At 41.8% G+C, this 20,411-nt stretch overlaps 1 protein-coding gene and 1 long non-coding RNA gene across 31 annotated transcripts in view; both read left to right on the top strand.

The window, feature by feature from the left end:
* LOC132891954 (protein NLRC5-like) overlaps positions 1-20,411 on the top strand; it is an 888,139-nt gene that overhangs the window by 439,783 nt on the left and 427,945 nt on the right. For 29 of the 30 annotated variants that reach the window (XR_009655388.1, XM_060930146.1, XM_060930379.1 and 26 more), the window contains exon 1: positions 17,365-17,500. The exons of the other annotated variant lie outside the window; for it this stretch is intronic. The gene's annotated coding sequence lies outside the window, so the exon portion shown is untranslated. Of the gene's footprint in view, positions 1-17,364; positions 17,501-20,411 lie in introns of those variants that run through there. 30 annotated transcript variants of the gene reach the window in all.
* Positions 5,321-7,471, top strand: LOC132892094 (uncharacterized). Its single transcript, XR_009655404.1, has 2 exons — positions 5,321-5,408; positions 6,288-7,471. It is a non-coding gene; the product is annotated as an uncharacterized LOC132892094 (long non-coding RNA).

Below are 20,411 nucleotides of genomic sequence, written 5' to 3'. Positions count from 1 at the left end.
ACATATTGCACCGAGTACAAGCAGGGACTCCGGCAACTAACTATGACAGCATAACTAAAAGGAGAGAGCCAGAAGGTAACACAGGCATGAGGGAGCCCCGGGACATAAAGCAGCCAGCCACTGCACCGTCAACAAACTCGAGTGAGCAAGCGAGTGGGGACTGACAGCATCCATACATCCCAGTTTACCAAAACACTCTATGTCTGAGGACCCTCCAGATCTACTCCTTTACCTCATAAACACCATTAACAAAAGGCTTGACTAAACAGATATGTTTTCAGCCTAGACTTAAATGCTGAGACTGTGTCTGATTCCCGAACATTACTTGGAAGGCTGTTCCATAACAGTGGGGCTTTGTAAGAAAAGGCTCTGCCCCCTGATGTAGCCTTCACTATATGAGGTACCAGCAGATAGCCTGCACCTTTTGATCTAAGTAGGCGTGGCGGGTCATAGAGGAGCAGAAGTTCACTCAGGTACTGTGGTGCGAGACCATTTAGTGCTTTAAAGGTCAATAGTAGTATTTTATAATCAATACGAAATTTGATTGGGAGCCAATGCAGTGTGGATAAGACAGGCGTGATGTGGTCATATTTTCTAGTTCTAGTAAGGACTCTTGCTGCGGCATTTTGAACTAACTGGAGCTTGTTTATGCACTTATTGGAACATCCAGACAGTAAGGCATTACAATAATCCAACCTGGAGGTAACGAAAGCATGGACTAGTTTTTCTGCATCATGCAATGACATTAAATTTCTTATCTTTGCAATATTTCTGAGATGAAAGAAAGCTATCCGGGTGATGTTATCAATGTGAGTTTCGAATGAAAGACTGGGGTCAATAATCATTCCGAGGTCTTTTACTGCTGCACGTGAAGAAACAGAAAGGCCATCCAGAGTTACTGTGTAATCAGAAAACTTACTTCTAGCTGTATGTGATCCTAGAACAAGTACTTCAGTCTTGTCAGAGTTAAGCAGAAGGAAATTTATAAGCATCCAGTGTCTAATGTCCTTAACACATTCCTCAATTTTATTAAGCTGGTGTCTCTCATCAGGTTTTGCAGAGACATACAACTGTGTGTCATCAGCATAACAGTGGAAACTAATACAATGTTTACGAATAATATCGCCCAGAGGGAACATATATAGAGAAAAAAGCAGTGGACCCAAGACAGAACCTTGTGGAACACCAAACTTTACCTCGGTACGTCTAGAAATATCACCATTTATATCGACATACTGATAACGATCAGTTAGATAAGACCTGAGCCAGGAGAGGGCCATTCCCTTAACTCCCACAACATTTTCTAGTCTATCCAGAAGAATGGAATGATCAATGGTATCAAATGCTGCACTAAGGTCAAGCAACACAAGTAGCGAGACACAGCCCTGATCAGATGCCAACAGTAGGTCGTTTACTACTTTAACCAGTGCTGTCTCTGTGCTATGATGAGGTCTAAATCCTGACTGATACATTTCATGGATGTTATTCCTATGTAAATATGAGCATAACTGCTGCGCCACAGCTTTTTCAAGGATCTTGGAGATAAAGGGGAGGTTTGATATTGGCCGATAATTGGACAGCTGACAGGGATCAAGGTCAGGTTTTTTAATCAGGGGTTTGATAACTGCTAGTTTAAAGGATTTGGGTACATAGCCAATCATAAGAGAAGAATTTATTATTTTTAGAAGCGGTTCAATTACTCCAGGCATTATCTCTTTGAATAGATGTGTCGGTAAGGGATCTAGTACGCAAGTTGAGGCTTTTGATGTAGAGATTAATGAGAGTAATTCAGTTTCTTTTAGGGGAGTAAAACATTCTAACTGATGATCTGATACAGTTATATTGTTAACTACAAGGTCACTTTCATTGTCTAACCTTAAATTAGTAGTTTGAATTTTTTGTCGGATATTCTCAATTTTGTCATTAAAAAAATTCATGAAGTCGTTGCTACTACATACTGCAGGTGTGCATGTGTTGATAGTGGACTTATTCCTGGTTAATTTTGCTACAGTATTAAATAGGAATCTAGGATTATTTTTGTTATCTTCTATTAGGGAGGAGAGATATGTTGATCTCGCAGCACTAAGAGCTTTTTTATACTTCAGGAAGCTCTCCTTCCACGCCAATTTGAACACTGCCAATTTTGTTTGACGCCATTTACGTTCCAATTGTTGAGTGGTCTGTTTTAATGTGCGAGTGTCATCATTATACCAGGGTGCTAATTTTTTGTCTCTGACCATTTTCCTTTTTAGAGGAGCTACATTATCTAAAGTATGGCGGAATGTTGACTCTAAGCATTCAGTTGCCTGATCGAGTTCTGCAGGGGCTGACAGTGACCCAATCAAAGTTGACAGCTCTGGGAGATCATTTATAAAGCTCTGTGCAGTAGTTGACGTGAAAGTACGTTTAATACAGTAGCGTGGTGAGGTGCATATATTATTACTCAGACATATTTTGAATGAGATGAGACAATGATCTGAGATAACTTCAGACTGTGGAAGTATGACTATATTGTCTACATTTAATCTGAATGTTAGTATTAGATCAAGGGTGTGACCACCATTATGGGTTGGTCCTATGACATTCTGCTTAATCCCGACTGAATCTAAGATGGACACAAACGCTGTTTTTAAAGGGTCTTCTGGGTTATCAAAGTGAATATTAAAATCTCCGACAACTAAAGCTTTGTCTAAGGAAATAACCAAATCTGAGATAAAATCTGCAAATTCAGAAAGAAACTCAGAATATGGCCCCGGGGGCCTGTAAATAATAAGCAATGGAATTAACTGGGTAGACTTATTTTTCGAGGCTACATACATTATATGAGTATGAAGAACTTCAAATGTATTAAATTTATAACCAGGTTTGTGTGTTACACCTAGATAATCGTTATAAATAACCGCGACGCCTCCTCCTCTGCCAGTTAGACGAGGCTGGTGTATATAACTGTATCCAGGAGGACTCGCTTCATTTAATGCTATATATTCATTTGGCTTAATCCATGTTTCTGTTAAACACAGTACATTAAACTCCTGATCAGTAATGAGTTCATTAACCATTAGCGCTTTAGATGTAAGAGATCTAATATTTAATAGCCCCACCTTTAGATCAAAGGTGCTGGCAGCAGCTGTACAGTCAGTCTGATCTAATTTTATATTGATTAGGTTACTGGAACAAACTCTCTGAAAATTTCTACCTTTTTGTTGAGCTCGGGGAACAGACACAGTCTCGATGTAGTGGGCCCTGAGTGATGACTCTGTGCAGCTAGCAGACAGTCGGTTTAGCCTGTTCGTCTGCTCCCTGGCCTTGGCTCTGGATTGTCAGAAATTAACTAGGCCTGTTCTGAGACTATGACCTATGCTGCAGGAAATGAGAGCAGCACCTTCCCGAGTGGGATGGATACCGTCCCGCCCTAACAGGCCAGCAGTGCCCTCAAAATTAGCCCAATTATCTATAAAGCCCACACTGTTTTCAGATCACCACCTGGACAGCCAGCAGTTCAGCGACCATAACCTGCTGTACGCTACATCGCCACGCCGCATTGGGATGGGGCCAGAGCATACTACAGCATCGGACATCGCCTTCGCTAATTTAAACACCTCTACAAAGTTACTCTTAGTAACCTCAGACTGACGAAGGCGTATATCATTAGCTCCTGCATAGATAACTATCTTTGAGAACCTGTGCTTGCCTAGGACCCTAAGATTACCTGCTATGTCCGGCGCCCTGGCTCCCGGTATACACCTGACTAAAGCTGCTGGTGCCCCTAAAGGCTGAGCTAATTTCACGTGCCGTATGATAGAGTCCCCTATAACCAGAGCTCTTTCAGGTTTCTCAGTGGGTGCATCACTAAGGAGAGCAAACCTGTTCGACACGTGACGCGGAGAGGAGTGGTGCTCCTGTGGGCGAGCCTCAGCGGTAGCTTTGGCTCTACGCTTATGCCGCCGAGCCGTCACCCATTCGCCCCGCTGTAAGGGCTCTAATGCCGGAGTTGGGGGATTCCTAACTCCACCTAGGGCGTCCAGACTTTCCCTAACAGAAACTACACTGTTCTGACGCTCACTAACCTGCTCTAAAGCCTGGACACGCGCTTCTAGCACTGAAATCTTCTCCGTCAGAGAGCTAACTAATCTGCACTTATCACAAGTAAAGCTAATAGAGCTATCGCTAGTGACGGAGGAAGAATGACTAAACATCCTGCACTCAGCACACTGAACAGGCTGAAGGTGTGCCATGATGAAAAGATTCACGTACCTTAAATGAAGATCTGTTGATATTAAAGCAGATCAGATGGCCTCCGCTTGTGGACTTTACACAGGAGGAGAAAAAAAGAAAGCTTCCGGTCTCGGCGTTCTTCCGAAAAAAGAAAGAGAAAAAACCGGAAAAAGGAAAGCGAAAGTGAAAAGTACAAAAATGAAAGCGACAGTATAATAAAAATGAAGACGATACTGGAAATTTATTAATAGAAAAAAAGTTAAAAAAGGATTAGTAATTAACGCCGGCACTCGCGGGAAAAAGGACTCGGCGCGAACAACTCAGGAAACAGGACAGTGCGGCCTGTGTGAAAAGCCCCTAACGCAGAGCTAACAGACCCCCACTGAAGCCTCTGCATTTGTTAGTGTCTGTTAGGTGTTTGTGTACTCGCTGTTTTAATGGGCAGAAAGACGAAAGCTCATTGGACAACAGGATTTAACGCATCATTTTGAGCCCCGCCCAGACACACGGCTTCACTGGGAGGGAATGGAGTGTGGGCGAATGTGTTTTACACAGAAGAAAAAAAAAAACATCTCAGCATGAGAGAGAGAATGGTAATGAAGAATAGACATTTTCTCTTCTGAAATTAAAATTCTTTCAAATACTTGGAAAAATTCACAAAATGTTTCTTCATAAATAACAGGGGATTTTTAAAAAAATATTTCACTCCTTGTGTTTGTAAAAAAGTTTTTGAAGACTTTGACATTTCCTGGTTTTCTTTAATAATAAAACATGGTCTAATCTTCATCCGAGTCAGAATCGTAGACAAACACATTCTGTCTAAAGAAAACAGTCACACTTGTTCTCGTCAGTCCTGAATAAACCATTTAAACATTCACACTCTGGGGTTTAAAAAGTGTGTGAACCTCTGAGCGAACGACTTCTCCAAGAGCTCATTAGAAAGCAAAGCAAAAACATCAAAACAAATCTTGATGTTCATAAACTGAGGCAGTGAAGTGTGTGTCATTGTGTCTCTGCAGGTTGTGTAATTGTGGTGTCTCAGATGAAGGCTGTGCTGCTCTCGCTTCAGCTCTGAGATCAAACCCCTCACACCTGAGAGACCTGGGTCTGATTGGGAATAAAATAGGAGACTCAGGAGAGAAGCTGCTCTCTGCTCTTAAGGATGATAAACATTACAAACTACAGGAACTCTGGTAAGTAATAAAATTTTTAGGTGACTGTTGGAAAAAAAGAATTTAATCTCATTATAATTTTTCTTTAATTTCAGTAAATGTCACATGACCAGGCCATGAAATGAAACCAGTTTTAGAAATTTTCACTGTGTTCTATTTAATCAACTTTTTCCTCCCAGTTGTCTTTAAGGCTGTTTGTTGTTCAGTAAAATTGATTTAAAATTCATCTGAAAGCAGAAGATTGAGTCAGTCAGAGTCTCCAAAATGTCCCGTCTGAGTGCATGAGAGTGATTGTAAATGAGCACCTCGTCTCCTTGTGACACCCTGCTGCCTCTGACTTCATCCTGCTGCTTTTGTCTGAATAAGATGATCTCGGCTTTTCCCTGTTTCTGATCAGCAGCACACTTCTCAACTCTCCTCAAAACTCAGTAAAATGATCATCTTTAATGCCACACTGCCACAAATATGTGATTTAAGGAGCCACTTTACTCACTCTGATGCTCCTTCCTTCTCTCCACCTCCACACCGTGTCTTCTGTCGTTCCTGTAAAATTCACCTCGGCTTCTTCTTAAAGTCTGGACTTAAATTTACATGTAGAACAAGAGATCAAACCCACCGCAGTGTTAGTTACTGTTTAAAAAGCTCCAAAGCCTGTGATTAGATAAAAGCAGTGATGTGATGGGAAACGTCTGCTCACTTTCCTGTGAGATCTTGTGGAAGTTCTCGTTTGTTGGAGCTCAATGTTAGAACACAGATGTTATATAAGACTGAATAAATGTTGAATTAAATTATAAACATGAGATGATAATATTTCTCTTGGAGCAGAGATGATTACATGCTGTTGGTCATGAAGTACCACAGTCCAGTGTGTGGGGATTAATCCAGATGTTTTTCTTTTAGGTTCAGGTTTTGATGAACATCTGTGTGTGTGATGAAGACTCTGGTGTTCCTGCATTTCCATGTTGGGGAACAGACAACACCATTCATAAACACGTCAGTCGTTTAGTTCTAACAAATGAAAGAGACTTGGAGACGTGGTCAATGTGTGTTCATGGTGCACAGTGAATCAGACTGCACACAATTCTACACTGAATGTGGAACAACTTGTGATCTGCATGAAACTGCCTGGACCTCAGTCCCTTAGAAACCCTGAAAGAGCAGGTGAAAAAGCACAGGGACTCGAGCTGAACCCAGTCAGTGGAAGAGGGAGCTGAAATGGACAGGAACAGTTTCAGGACATTTGGGGAGTTAATCTGAGGAAGCCCCGAGGAGACTCACTACAAGGCGCATTTATCACTTTGTCCTTTGGTTGGTATTTAATATACTCACTGAGCACTTTATTAGGAACACCTGGATGGCCCTGCCTTGTCGATGAGAGGGTTCACCAGAGAACGGCCAGACTGGTTTGAGCTGACAGAAAGGCTACAGTAACTCAGATAACCACTCTGTACAATTGTGGTGAGCAGAAAAGCATCTCAAAATGCACAACACACTGAACACTGAGGTGGATGACCATGTTGGGTTCCACTTCTGTCAGCCAAGAACAGAAAGCTGAGGCTGCAGTGGGCACAGGATCACCACAACTGGACCGGTGAAGAGTGAAAAAACGTAGCCTGGTCTGATGAACCTCGATTTCTGCTGAGGCTCACAGATGGTGGCGTCAGAATTTGGCACCAACAGCATGAATTAGTGTTCCTAATAAAGTGCTCTGTGACTGTAGATTAGATCTTTTTGTTGTTACAGGATCAGACCAAAGCTGTTCTTTATTTTCTCTGAAATCTGATCCTGACTTTTTTTTTTGTTGCTTGTATCAGCTGATCAAATCCAGTATGGGATCAGTGCCATCCCTTGGACTGAAGCGTACACTACTTACATCATGTAGCACAATCGTACCAGTCAAATAGATTTTAAAGAAATTAATATATAAATACAGTGTGATTATTTTTGTTGGAGAAAATTAATGTATTTTTTTATTTTCTGCAAAAACAATCAACAGTTATTGAAAAAATAAGTTTATGCATAACACATGGGTGTTAGTACACAGAAAAATGGATTTCAATCAAAATAAAATCACGAAAGTTTCATTTTCAGTGTCGACAAATTGTGAACCCGAAAATTGTGCTTTTTTGTGACCACTGTTTGGGAATAGGGGTGTCACGAGACACTCATCTCACGAGATGAGGCGAGACACGATATTGGGCTCACGAGAACAAGATGAGATTTTGAAATATTTTTAAGAAAACTTCAAAGATAAAAATATGTCTGGAAAAATAGTTTTATTTGACAAACTCAAAAAACTCAGTCAACAGACTGGTTTCTCTCCTTTAGTCTCCTGAAACGTAACTTCTAGCTTTTAATTGAAGCAGTGTTGAAGCATTTTCCACAAATTATAAAAAAAAATGTTTTAAAAAATAGAAACATAAATAACAAAAATAAATACAACTTTTCTTTGTCCTATATAGTAGAAACCATAACCAGTCATATGCTTAAAGTGAAAACAGAGAACAACATTTTCTTCAAACACAACACAGAGCTAAGAGACTGGTACAACTGCCTAAGATAAAGTCGTGTTCTTTTTCAAGAATATGAGCATGTCTGCATTTTCTGGAAGCAGTTGAGACCTTTGGGCACTAACTATGTCTCCTGCAGTTGAAAAGACTCGCTCACTTGGGACAGAGGTAGCAGGGATAGAGAGATATGCTTTGGCAAGTGGAGACAACAAAGGATTATTGAGTGCAGTTTTCTCTCCACCACTTCAGAGAGCAGCTTCTGAGTGGGATCGAGGCCTCTCTTCTCATCTCATCTCAAGCCGCTTTATCCTTCTACAGGGTCGCAGGCAAGCTGGAGCCTATCCCAGCTGACTACGGGCAAAAGGCGGGGTACACCCTGGACAAGTCGCCAGGTCATCACAGGGCTGACACATAGACACAGACAACCATTCACACTCACAGTCAATTTAGAGCCACCAGTTAACCTAACATGCATGTCTTTGGACTGTGGGGGGAAACCAGAGCACCCGGAGGAAACCCACACGGACAACATGCAAACTCCACACAGAAGGGCCCTCGCCGGGGCTCAAACCCAGGACCTTCTTGCTGTGAGGCGACAGCGCTAACCACTACACCACTGTGCCGCCCCCGGCCTCTCTTCTGTAGTGTTCAATTTCTCTCTCAATCTGTTGTGATCTGTTTGACTGTTCTGTCTCTGTAGAGGAAGAGTCCCCTAGCAGATTCTCAAGTGCAGTCTTCTTGGAAGCAGGTTCTGTCACTTCTGAATCAGCTCCCAGATACCCTTTTCCGCCATGTGTGGGATAATGAGCTGCACTGGTGGTTGCCTCCTCTGCCCTCTCCTCAGCAGTGGTCTTTAAACAGCAGAAACATTGGCATTAATCTTAACCAGAAAATACCCCCTATTCCTCTAAACACATATATAAGTGCGCATGCACACACACCATGACTCTTTTTCAGCTGGAACTGAGAACATACATTTAGACAAATTGTTACACATACGATAGGAAGAAGCAATTTAAAGTGATCTACCTGATTTTGCTGCAGCTGTTTTCTCCTCTTCTGTACCCTCATGAAAACAGTGTTGCGCTGATCATGGTCTAACTGAGGTAGAGTCCGGAACCTTGGGTCCAGCGCTGTGCACTCCAGCAGAAAGTTGTATGCATCTCCACTACATCTTCCTGAAATATTACTGAGGATTGCACTCTTTCTGTCGGCCACAGTGGTGGAATCGCCATCATTTGGTGTCATGCTCTGTTCGATCATGTTCTTCAGTGGAACAATGAGTGACACTGTGGGGCTCTTCTCCTCACATAAGACAGTGGTGGCTGTCTTCAAAGGATGCAACAGCTTCACAAGGTCTTCGGCATCTCTGAAATCGGAGCTGTCAAGTGTATCGATGGTTCGGGCATTTTGTCTTATCTCTGGGCTGGGAAGAGCTGCTGCGATAGTGGCTTGCTGCTCCAGGTAACGATCCAGCATATCAATGGCGCTGTTCCATCGTGTGGTGACGTCCATGATTAACTTGTGTGGTGGTGCAGTAGTTGTAGCAGTTTCTGCTTTGACATTAATACCGTGGTAGCTGTAGTACTCTGATGGAAAAAAGCAGCCATACGTCTCACCCGCCCGAGCAAACGAGCAACACGCGCTACACTGAGAGCAGCCTGTGGAGCTGAGTTTATAGCGTGGGCAAAGCGCCTTATGTGCGGCTCCAATCTTGCTTTGCGTGCAGCCACATCTATGTTACGCGCATTATCAGTTACAATAGCGATGCCATGGTTTGGCCTTGTAAGCTCCCAGTCAGTGATAGCTGCTTGTAAAACTTCGGCTATGTTTGTCGCTGTGTGGGACTCGAAAAGCGGGCGAGTCTGAAGTGCAACATTTACCATTTTCCCAGGGCCGTAACCAGGATTTTTCAAATATCGAGGTCAAGCATGGCTGGCAGCACCGAAGGCCCCCCTGCACAACTTAAATAAATAAATAACCAACCAAGGATAGATTTGGTGATGGACACATTTATTTTAACAATTCTACAACTGTGGCACCATAACTGTGGTGTTTTATCTGACATAAAAGTAGAAAGGTACTCTTGAACTGAGTATACATACCTAAAGTACCAGTTACCTAAAGTATTGGCATTATTTACATTGCAGCATACACATGACAGAAAGGTGTGAACTGCTGAATTGTAAGCTTTAGTATTACACCTTATAATAATAGTGTGAGTGTGTGTGTGTGTGTGAGAGAGAGAGAGAGAGAGAGAGAGAGAGAGAGAGTGACAGAGTTTGTGTGTTATTTGTGGGTGTCTGTACAGTATGTGTAGAGACATTCTGAGCAGTAATGTAAAGGCATCAGTCTATCTGGCTGTCTTGAATTGAGATCCATTTGCATGCATTCTCTGAAACAGTGTTCTCACCATTGCCTGTAATGTAAGTTTGGCTCATAACACATTTACTTCAACAATTCTAAAACTGTGCCATCATAACTGTGGAGTTTTGTCTGACATAAAAGTCAAAACTGAACTGAACTGAGTGTATTGCTCAGCTACCTGAAGTATTGCCATTATTTACATTTCATTATCTTAAATTACATTAGAATGTAGAGCTATTAGTTCTGTGTGAAGACTATGTATTAGAGAGAGTGTGTGAGAGTGTATTATTGTGTGTGTGTGTGTGTGTGTGTGTGTGTGTGTGTGTGTGTGAGTGAGTGAGAGAGAAAGAGAGAGTTATGAGAGAAAGAGAGAGAGTTACTCAAACAAGCCCGTTTAGTCAGCCCTGCACAGGGCTGCCTGTGACAACGTAGTTTTGAATGTTTCTCGAAATGCTAACTAAAATGTAGTAGGCAATGACAATGAAACGTTTCCCCTTGGAAAGTTGGCATGACACCGCTGAACGGTCTGCCATTGCACTGACAATATTTTCTCACCTTCCCTCCTTCTCTTTCCCTGCTCTTCTGTTGGCTGTCCAAACCTTAATTTAGTTTGTTGCAACGTTTTCATTTTGCACTCGGGTAAAGCTCTATAATGCGATGTGACTATTAGCCTACGTTAGGTTAGGTAGGTATATGTGATAGAGCGTAGACTACACCCTGCCTGTTTTATCCAAAACCCAACTTCCCTGGCCAACACTAGTATAGGCTACGTCGTGTGACGCTGCGACGGCAACGATAGAGATAGAGGCTGAGAGATTTCAGATGACATTAGACAAATGTGAATTTTATTGGGGGAAATACAGATGACATGTGGATGTGGACGCTGCGTTTTACATTGATCACTGCTCGAATTCAGCGTAGACCAATTTTAAATTTCTGAAAAAAATACCGAGAACATGACCTCGGTGTCCTCAATGGTAGTTACGGCCATGATGAGTACCAAAGTATGCTGCTTTTTCTAAAAGCTGTGAATGAAGGTACATCATATTGACACGATGTTTAGATTTAACACTAAATAACTCGATTCTGGTTCCAAAGCGCTTGAAGGAGAAAATGCAATGTGGCTCAATCTGAATGAGTGACCTCTTAGCTTCCGTTCACTAGCGGTGTGTGTGTGTGTGTGTGTGTTTTAGAGCTGTAAGATCTTTTAATGAAACACTGCTGTACAATGTGTTGTTTGTGTGTGTTTTTACACTGGACACTTGTTTCCTTCTAAGGTGTGTTGATTCTATTTGTGCCTAGGCTTTAGGAGAGGCTTCTTTCATGGACGGCATCCATGCACGCCATTCCTCTGCAGTGTACGCCGTATTGTGTCATGGGAAATAGTCACCCCGGTTTGGCTTTCTACTTCTTTAGATAACTGCAGCGAACTTGCATGCCAATTTTCTTCAACCCTTCTCATCAGAAGACGCTCCTGTCGAGGTGTTAACTTCCACGGATGACCTGGACGTCTCTGTGAGATGGTTACAGTTCTATCTTTCTTAAATTTTTGTACCACTTTTGCTACAGTATTCTGACTGATAAGTAAAGCTTTGCTGATCTTCTTGTAGCCTTCACCTTTGTGGTGGAAAGAAATTATTTTCTTTGGGGAATTCTGAAGAGACAAGTTGAGCATCACTCTCCATCCAGCATCCAGTCACTAAAAGAGATCATTGTTGAAGAATGGAAAAAGATTGATGTTACAAAATGTTGCCAACTTGTTCATTCCATGCCTAGAAGACTTGGTGCTGTCATTAAAAATCATGGAGGCCATACAAAGTACTAGATGTAGTAGTTTTTGTTGTGGGGTGTACTCATTTTTGCACCACCCTAATTTGAGTAAAACTGAAAAAAATGTGTAGAGTGGGGGAAAAAGCCCCCCTTAAGGAAAATTCAGTTTTTCTCCAAGTTGAAATGAACCATGTGTTTAGTTTTAATCATAGTTTTTGACAACAGTGACATGAACAATAATGCCACCTAAAGTTTGCCTAAAGTTAATACTTAATTTTTTTTTTTTTAACAAAAACAAACATTGTGCCAAGGGGGCCTTTTACCCCCCCAGTGGGGTAAAAGGCCCCCTGAGGTGGGGCAATAGGCCCCCTCACTCAAAAAAAGCTGTTTGGATAGCAAAAGTGTTTACTTAAGCCTATAATGTGAAAGAAACAAGAAAATATCCCTGAATTAATGAATAGATGCATTATTTTATTATATTTCGCATTTTAATTTCAATTTTTTTTATTTCAATTTTTAATATTAAGTTCAAATTACTTGCTTTACTCAACCAGGTAAGCGAGATGTTATTAAAAACTATGTATCTGCTATTCAGAAATGTATGAAATACAGTAATTATGATAAAAGGAAACGATGCCCCCTGGGGGCCATTTACCCCGCCATTAAGGGGGCGTTTTACCCCACAGACTACACTTTTACAAAAAAGGGTCTTACTTTCAAAATGTGATTCAACTTTTTATACCTAATGTATTTTTTTAACATACTGACTTGTCTACTCATACCACATACACAGCTGTGATATCTGACAAAATAGCAGCTATCTAAATACAGTTTTACTGATATCTGAAAATTATATCACTTACCAAGAAATTTGATTTCTCTCCGCTGCGTTGCTGATATGCGATCCACAGTGGATATTTGTATATCCCCGTTGTCAAGCCAGTCCATAGCAACAATAGAAATGTAACTTTGCGCCATCTGGTGGTTATTTTGGGTAAAACAGGCCAGGGGCGTATTACCCCACGGGGGCGTATTACCCCACTCTAATCTAAGTTTATATTATTAACCTTACTTTCCCGTTATAAGTTAAACAGATGTTATATTAAACTTTGTCTTGTTAACATTTTGGAAATTGTTTGTGTTCATTGAGATGTTGTTTAAAATGTTACTTTTCAAAGGGGGTGTACTCATTTATGCTCAGCACTGTATAAAGGAATTGAGTAGCGTAATAGATCATAATAATGGTATTACTACAGCTCCAGTTGTGTTTAGTGAGAAGGAGGAAGCAATGTGCTTGTGAAACTGGACAGAAGAGCCTGTGGGACTGATGTGTTTGTGGGACTGATAATTCTATGGGACTCACAAATAACATCATGACTTTGCTCTGCTCTAACATTACAAACTCTACAATAGATTTAAATACAGAAATGAGCAACAATCCCTGTGAAAAACGCCCAGAAACAGATTGTGCCACAATAGTTGTGTTTTTAAAAAAAGAAATGAGACCAAAGTGCCGTTTAAATACAGATTTATTATATTTAGTTGATCTTACATCCAGGTTTATAGTTGGAGAATAAAAAAATGTCGGAGTGTCAGTTTACACATGAACAAGCCCCGAATCTCGGCGCGTCACTTCCGGATATCTAGAACTCCGCCCCTGAGGCGAACCAATAGCGTCACTCTTGTTCTGCGAGGCGGTGTTTGTTAGCGGTCACGTGGTTTTATGCAACTTGATACTCGCATAGATTTACATAAGACTAGATGCCTCGTCCCCGTTGCCCGTCAACGAAGTCGAACGTCCGTACATGGCGGCCATCTTACCTCAGACAGCTGGCTTACCCATTACATTGTGTTGGTAGCGATATGTACTTTTCAGATGACCGTAACTTCCTCAAATTTCAATCAATATTCAAACGGTTTGGTTTGTTATATAAAAAAAACAAACGGAAGTATGTATTTATGATATTAATGATGAATAATCATTTTATGTTTTAAAAAAATACGCATAGCTTGGCGAAAATATTTCGGTATACTACAGACTGTAAGACAGGATGCATGCTGAAATTCCTATGCTGTGAGAAGCCTAACACTGCATACTTATGGATAACTGCGGCCTTACAGGGCTGATGACACGAACATGACTCTATGCAATTTCTTAAATAAACTATACAACATGGCAAACATGTTAGATTTCTGTTATAATTACGTGAAAAGAAGCTGTTGTTACGCGAATATCCAACTTTTAATTGCACAGCGCAAGAAAACTGGGTCCGTGGCTCGCGGCCATGTTGTGACGTCAGCGGAAGAACACGCTGCGGTTCACTGGCTGTTCTACTCTGGTTCTACTCAATGGAAATGGCGCATGAAAATGCCGGTGAACTCTCTAGTGCTAGCTCTTCCTCTTCTGGGAGTCTAGAATTGTGTTGATCTCTTCCGAATAGAATCTATGATAGCCTACCCTCTTTCCCCTTTGCCTCTCGTTGCTAGGCGGCAGTTACATGAAAGCCGCAAGCTTTCACAAGCAAATACATGACTGATATCATGCCGACTTTATGATTACATTTATGATTATCATGTAGAATCTATAGCTCTACGTACCTTTATCTTATGTCGTTTCACAACACATGTTCTGACAGGAGGACTATCTTTGGAGGAGTCGCCGGAATACTGTAGGCAGTGTTGCCAGATACTGTTCAAAACCCACCAAAATGCACTTGAAACCGCCCAACTGAGCGGGAAACCTCCCAATCTGGCAACACTGACTGTAGGCACTGCTGATGGTAGCAGCACACGTTTGTGCTGAACTGAACACCCAAGAGATTCTTTTAAGCTGGGAAGGGTGTCAAAACAATCCAAATCGAAGTGTTCAGAGCACAGGACGGATGTTGGTGAGGGCTCCCACTTGTCACGAGTGCGCCTGACTTGCTTCACCCACTTTGCATGCAGCTCGGGATCTCTGGGAAACTTGTGGGTTTTGGAGCAAAAGCCGGCAACACAATGCGCAGGCATAATATATATATATATATATATATATATATATATATATATATATATATATATATATATATATATATAATGTGTGTATGTATAATAATAATACTAATAATGTCAAACTGAACACCTGTCGCATCAACAACAAACTGGTAAGTTAGGAGGAAGGTTCTTTCGCTGACGTCATATAGCTCCTCCTCCTCTTTCGTCTCCTGGGTGCTGCAGCCCCGTCAAATTTGCCCAAATAGCCGCGTTTTTTATCATAACTTGTAAAATAGGCGCCTTCGTGAATTAATATATGGATCATCGGGAATTACTTTTTATGTTATAAAACATCGCCAAAGATGTCAAAAACGTGTCATCAGCACTTTAGGACAAATAACCATACAATTTATTTCCAATTTTTAGTGAAAATATTTTTACATGTGATGGGGCCGTAGGGGAAGCTAAAGTTAAATAAACAGCTTACTCACTTCTGAAACTTCAGAAATACTTCATCCACCTCAAAAACCTAATGCACTCACAGCATAGCATAATAACAAATGTAAACTCACATCATAGCATAATAACCAATGTATAAACTCACATGATAGCATAATAACAAATGCACTGCCCGAGTAAGTAATAGTATAAAACAGTGACAGCGACTCACGGTAGTTTGTGACAAAAAAAGCATTTAATTAATCACATGTGGTTATACTTCCAAGGATATAAAGATATCTTTACATTTACAAAAAGAACATTCAAAGCTGATTACAACCACATTAATAATGTTTTAAGAAATCAAACCATTTGTGTATACGTCAAAATTTCAGCAAGATAAGAGTATAAACATTTAAGCGCCTCAATGGTCTTACCTCAGTGTACCGCAAATTCTGTGGAAAAGCTTGTCTGTGGTAAGATGGCCGCCCTGTGCGGACGTCCTGGAATTAGGGTGACCACCTGCTCATAAGCCCAAGGGGGTACAAGGGGTATGTTTTTGAGGGACAATGTGGGACGCCGCCCCCAATGCGCCGCGCCGGCCACTGGAAGACTCACAGATAGTGGTTTACCCATTTCTAGCACATACTACCTTACATGGTATATCAATAATACCCTAATCTGCTGTTATTGGTGATGTATGGTCATGAACAGGCCACCAAATGTGGTTTTTTTCATAAACATTCATAATATTTTGACCATTCAATGACTTGACAGACACACTTCCACTTATGATTTACTGAAGCTACTCAATTTTATTTATTTTCCATTACAATTTATTCACTTTAAATCAATCATAATATAATATTGAGTCTGAGCCTTTGCAGTGCATCAGTACAGCAGGAATAGTGACAAGTCTCCATTTAGTTTTCAGTGGATTAACAGGAATTGTAGTGGCTCAGCACCACAGAAACAGTAGAAAAAGTCTCTTAACTCACAACCGCAGTCACTTTGTCAGCTAGAGAGTCGTTTTTAGGTCGGAGGAAAGCATCCATAGATTTAGACGTTTCTTTCTGTTGCACACGTTTCTTGTGAGTCTCCGCGAGCCTGTGTCGTTTCACATCGTATTCCCCGCCATGGAACTAAGATCCATGCATGCATGTCCGATTTTGAAAGATGTTTTGCAAAGGTCAAAGAAAGCCCTCTCGGTATCCCCCTCAACCCCTTTCAGCCACAAATATTCATTTTCCCACTCTTTCCTGTACATACACCTCTTTTTAACTGGAGGTGGCGGTGCCTCACCTGCCATCTCCCTGGTACCTTTCTCCATTTTTTAATATGAAAGCAATGCATGCGTTGCACCTGCGTCCCTCGTCACTGTCTGTGCACGTGAGTGCGGTGTCATGGCAACAACAAAAAGTTGACAACAACCAGTCAGTTGTGAGGGGTGTGTGTGTGTGTGTGTGGTTTTGTTCTACAGTCTATAGTGGCGACGGTGGTGTGCTGAAATGTCAAGTAATATTCGTTTGGCTGCCTGGGTGGCCCGGGGAGAGCGACATCCCCCTCAGCAAGCATCGATTATGCGGGACACGTTCTGAATTTGCGGGACGCATAAATTCGGCTTCAAATGCTGTACGCGCACGCGCTATGCGGGACAGGTGGTCACCCTACCTGGAATACGCGGTGAGGAATCTAGTCTTCTATGTAAATCTATGGATACTCGCCTCCATAGATTTACATAGAAGACTTCTATGTAAATCTATGCTCGCCTCGATGCGGGGATTCATTTGGCGCGCGCTCTCAGACTCGACACATGATTCGAAGACTCGGATTCATCTGACCATCACTAAATCAACTAAAAGGGCCGAATCAAAGAGTCGATTCGTTCCCTGAACGACACATCACTCAGAGTGAATCAGTTCTCCTGAAGTGAAAGTGTTTCTCTTTCAGCTGAGACGCCGTTTTGTTGTTGTTGGGAGAAAATAATAATAAAAACTCCAACTCCAGGCAGAACCGGTGAGATTAATGAAACCCAGCATGGAGTGCTGAGTAAAAGTAAGTGATGTGTTGGAGAGAAATGTGGTTGTATTTGACTGAGCTCGTGTAAAAACAGCAGTAAAACTGCGGAACTGAAATCACCTGAGCAGGTGTTTAATGGCTAAATACAGGTGCGATGTCCTGCATCAGTGACCAGTGTTTTCTCATCAGGAGTGTCTTTAGGCTGCTTTCTTCCCTCTGCATGTTTTTCAAACACATGTTGTTTTCACTGTGTCTGTTGTGTAAATTCCAGCATTTCCATTTAAAGGGACTGACTGCAAAGGCATCTGAAATTTTATGTATTTTATATGTATACATATAGTGTGTGTATGTATGTATGTGTGAATGGAATTTTCCTGTCTCCCAAGAGCAGTATCATGCGGAAGAGATTTGATCATTTTGAGGTGCTGAAGGTTGTTTTTTTCCTCATGACAAAGAGTTTTGCTGAACTGTGGTGTGATCGGTTCGACCTGTCTGGGTTTAGAAAACCTGTGTGGACATGGAGTTACTCGGGATTACACTCACTGAGAGGAATGCAGATCTAACCAGTGAACATTATAGTTATAGGGACTGTATGTATAAAGACAGTATTCAGATCTTTACAGATGGAGCAAAGGATTTGCAAACAGATGCCACAGGTTCTGCAGTTGCTGTGTCCAGTTAGCAGGTAGAAATTAGTTCGAGAACTTCTGATGGTTTGAGTGTATCGTGAAATCGTTTGCCATAATGTTGGCATTAGAATGGACTGAACACGTAAACTGCAGAAATATATTAATCTGTAATGATTCCGTGTCAGCACTTAGGAGCATGAAGACAGCTTCAGCTAGAAATCAAGATCTGCTTTATAAAATCTTGTTTACCGGTTCAAGAATGGTTAATCAGGGGAAAATATCACATTAATTTGGGTCCCAGCACATTCAGGCATCCAGGGGAACGAGAGAGTGGACAAACTCACAAAAGAAGCAGTCAGAAAAGAAACTGTTGAAGCGACCATCAAATTCTCAAAATCAGAGGGAAAAGCATAGTGTGGAGAAAGGGAAATCAACAGTGGCAATAGTTATAGGATAATGGGGAAAAAAGGGAGACATTTGCACTCAATCCAAAACAAAGTATGTTCAGAAGATCAAACCAGAAAGAGCAAATGTTTATTTACTTTTTATGACTGGTTCTTTTTGCACATACAGTGAGCTCATGCATTCAGTGTGACCGATAAACTCTCGTGGAGTTGTGACTTGTCAGCCAGTTCAGACTTTAAACCAACTTTTGATATTGTGGACATTGCACTCCCCTGGGTCTTTTGTTTACTCGCGCAATGCCAGAGGAAAAGAAAGAGAGGGAAACGTGCTGGAGTTCTGTCCTGCTCATGACAGAGAATCAGGAAGTCTCCTCTGCCCAGCATCCTGCTCACTAATGTTCAGTCTTTGGACAACAGACTGGATGAGCTGCGTGCACGGATTAAACACCAGAGGGACATCAGAAACTGCTGTGCTTTGGCGTTCGCAGAGATGTGGCTGGAGCCCTGCGTTCCCGACTGTGCAGTCACGCCGGAGGGTTTCACTGTTTAGGGGAGGGGTGTGTGATTTTTGATTAATTCTTCATGGGCCACAGATGTTTGCATCTTAGCAAAGCATTGAACTGAACTAGTTCCATGAAACAAAAGATGAATATATCTTTTCTCTGTTACTGCTTTTGTATTCTTGTTTCTTTCTCTGTAATATCAAAACATTAGGGGTATAACTCCATACTCACTACCGTGGAGTTGAGCTCATGCATTCTAAGGCTAAGATAGCTAAGCGCTAGCTAGAATGATTTAGTTATCTGTCCAGCAAAATGATATCCTCTAACCTTGCTCTATCTTGCAGTTGCACTCGCTCAGCAGGCTTTCCTTTTCTTTTCCACTAGCGGGAGAGCCGAGTCCACCATGTTTGCCCATTCTGACTTGTTTTGGTTAAAAGTAGAAACATAAAATGCGGGATGCTTTTTATCTCTGCAAAACATTTACACACAGGATACACGTGGCGTGTGTGTGCGCGCAGCAGTGAAACATCTCGAAACTCCAACAGCAATAGAAATAGAATGTTTTACCCAGAATTCAACTTTACAGTCAGAACCTTTAACTCAGTGTTTCCCAACCACTGTGCCGCGGCACATTAGTGTGCCGTGAGAGGTCATCAGGTGTACTGTGGGACATTATCCAACTTCACGTAATTGTTCCGAAAATTATTTATTTACTGCAAATAATTTGTCTTCGGGCGGCATGGTGGTGTAGTGGTTAGCGCTGTCGCCTCACAGCAAGAAGGTTCTGGGTTCGAGCCCCGGGGCCGGCGAGGGCCTTTCTGTGCGGAGTTTGCATGTTCTTCCCGTGTCCGCGTGGGTGTCCTCCGGGTGCTCCGGTTTCCCCCACAGTCCAAAGACATGCAGGTTAGGTTAACTGGTGACTCTAAATTGACCGTAGGTGTGAATGATTGTCTGTGTCTATGTGTCAGCCCTGTGATGACCTGGTGACTTGTCCAGGGTGTACCCCACCTTTCGCCCGTAGTCAGCTGGGATAGGCTCCAGCTTGCCTGCGACCCTGTAGAACAGGATAAAGCGGCTACAGATAATGAGATGAGATGAATTTGTCTTCGTTCGTCTATGCCAGCGACGTATAGTGACCGGCACAACAATTAAATACTCTTCCAATAGATGGCAGCAGGTAGCTAATTAACCTGTGTATCTACCTGTTGCCATTCAAACAATAGAATTAGTAATGCTTCGGGTGTGACAGCAGTGATAGCGATAGCAGGGATGAGAGTTTTCCGCTTTTTGGCGGATTTCAGCTTTTTTGGAGTAAAAATCGACCTTTTTATATTATGCCAAATCCATTGAGATTTTTTTTTCATTTATTGGGGGGGGGTTTGGGTATGTTCCTTTGTAATACTCAAGCGTA

Source organism: Neoarius graeffei, chromosome 1 (genome assembly GCF_027579695.1).
Source record: "Neoarius graeffei isolate fNeoGra1 chromosome 1, fNeoGra1.pri, whole genome shotgun sequence".
In the NCBI taxonomy this organism is placed as follows: Eukaryota; Metazoa; Chordata; class Actinopteri; order Siluriformes; family Ariidae; genus Neoarius; species Neoarius graeffei.
The sequence above is the reverse complement of the archived record's forward strand: the minus strand, read 5'-3'. Positions and strand labels throughout refer to the sequence as shown.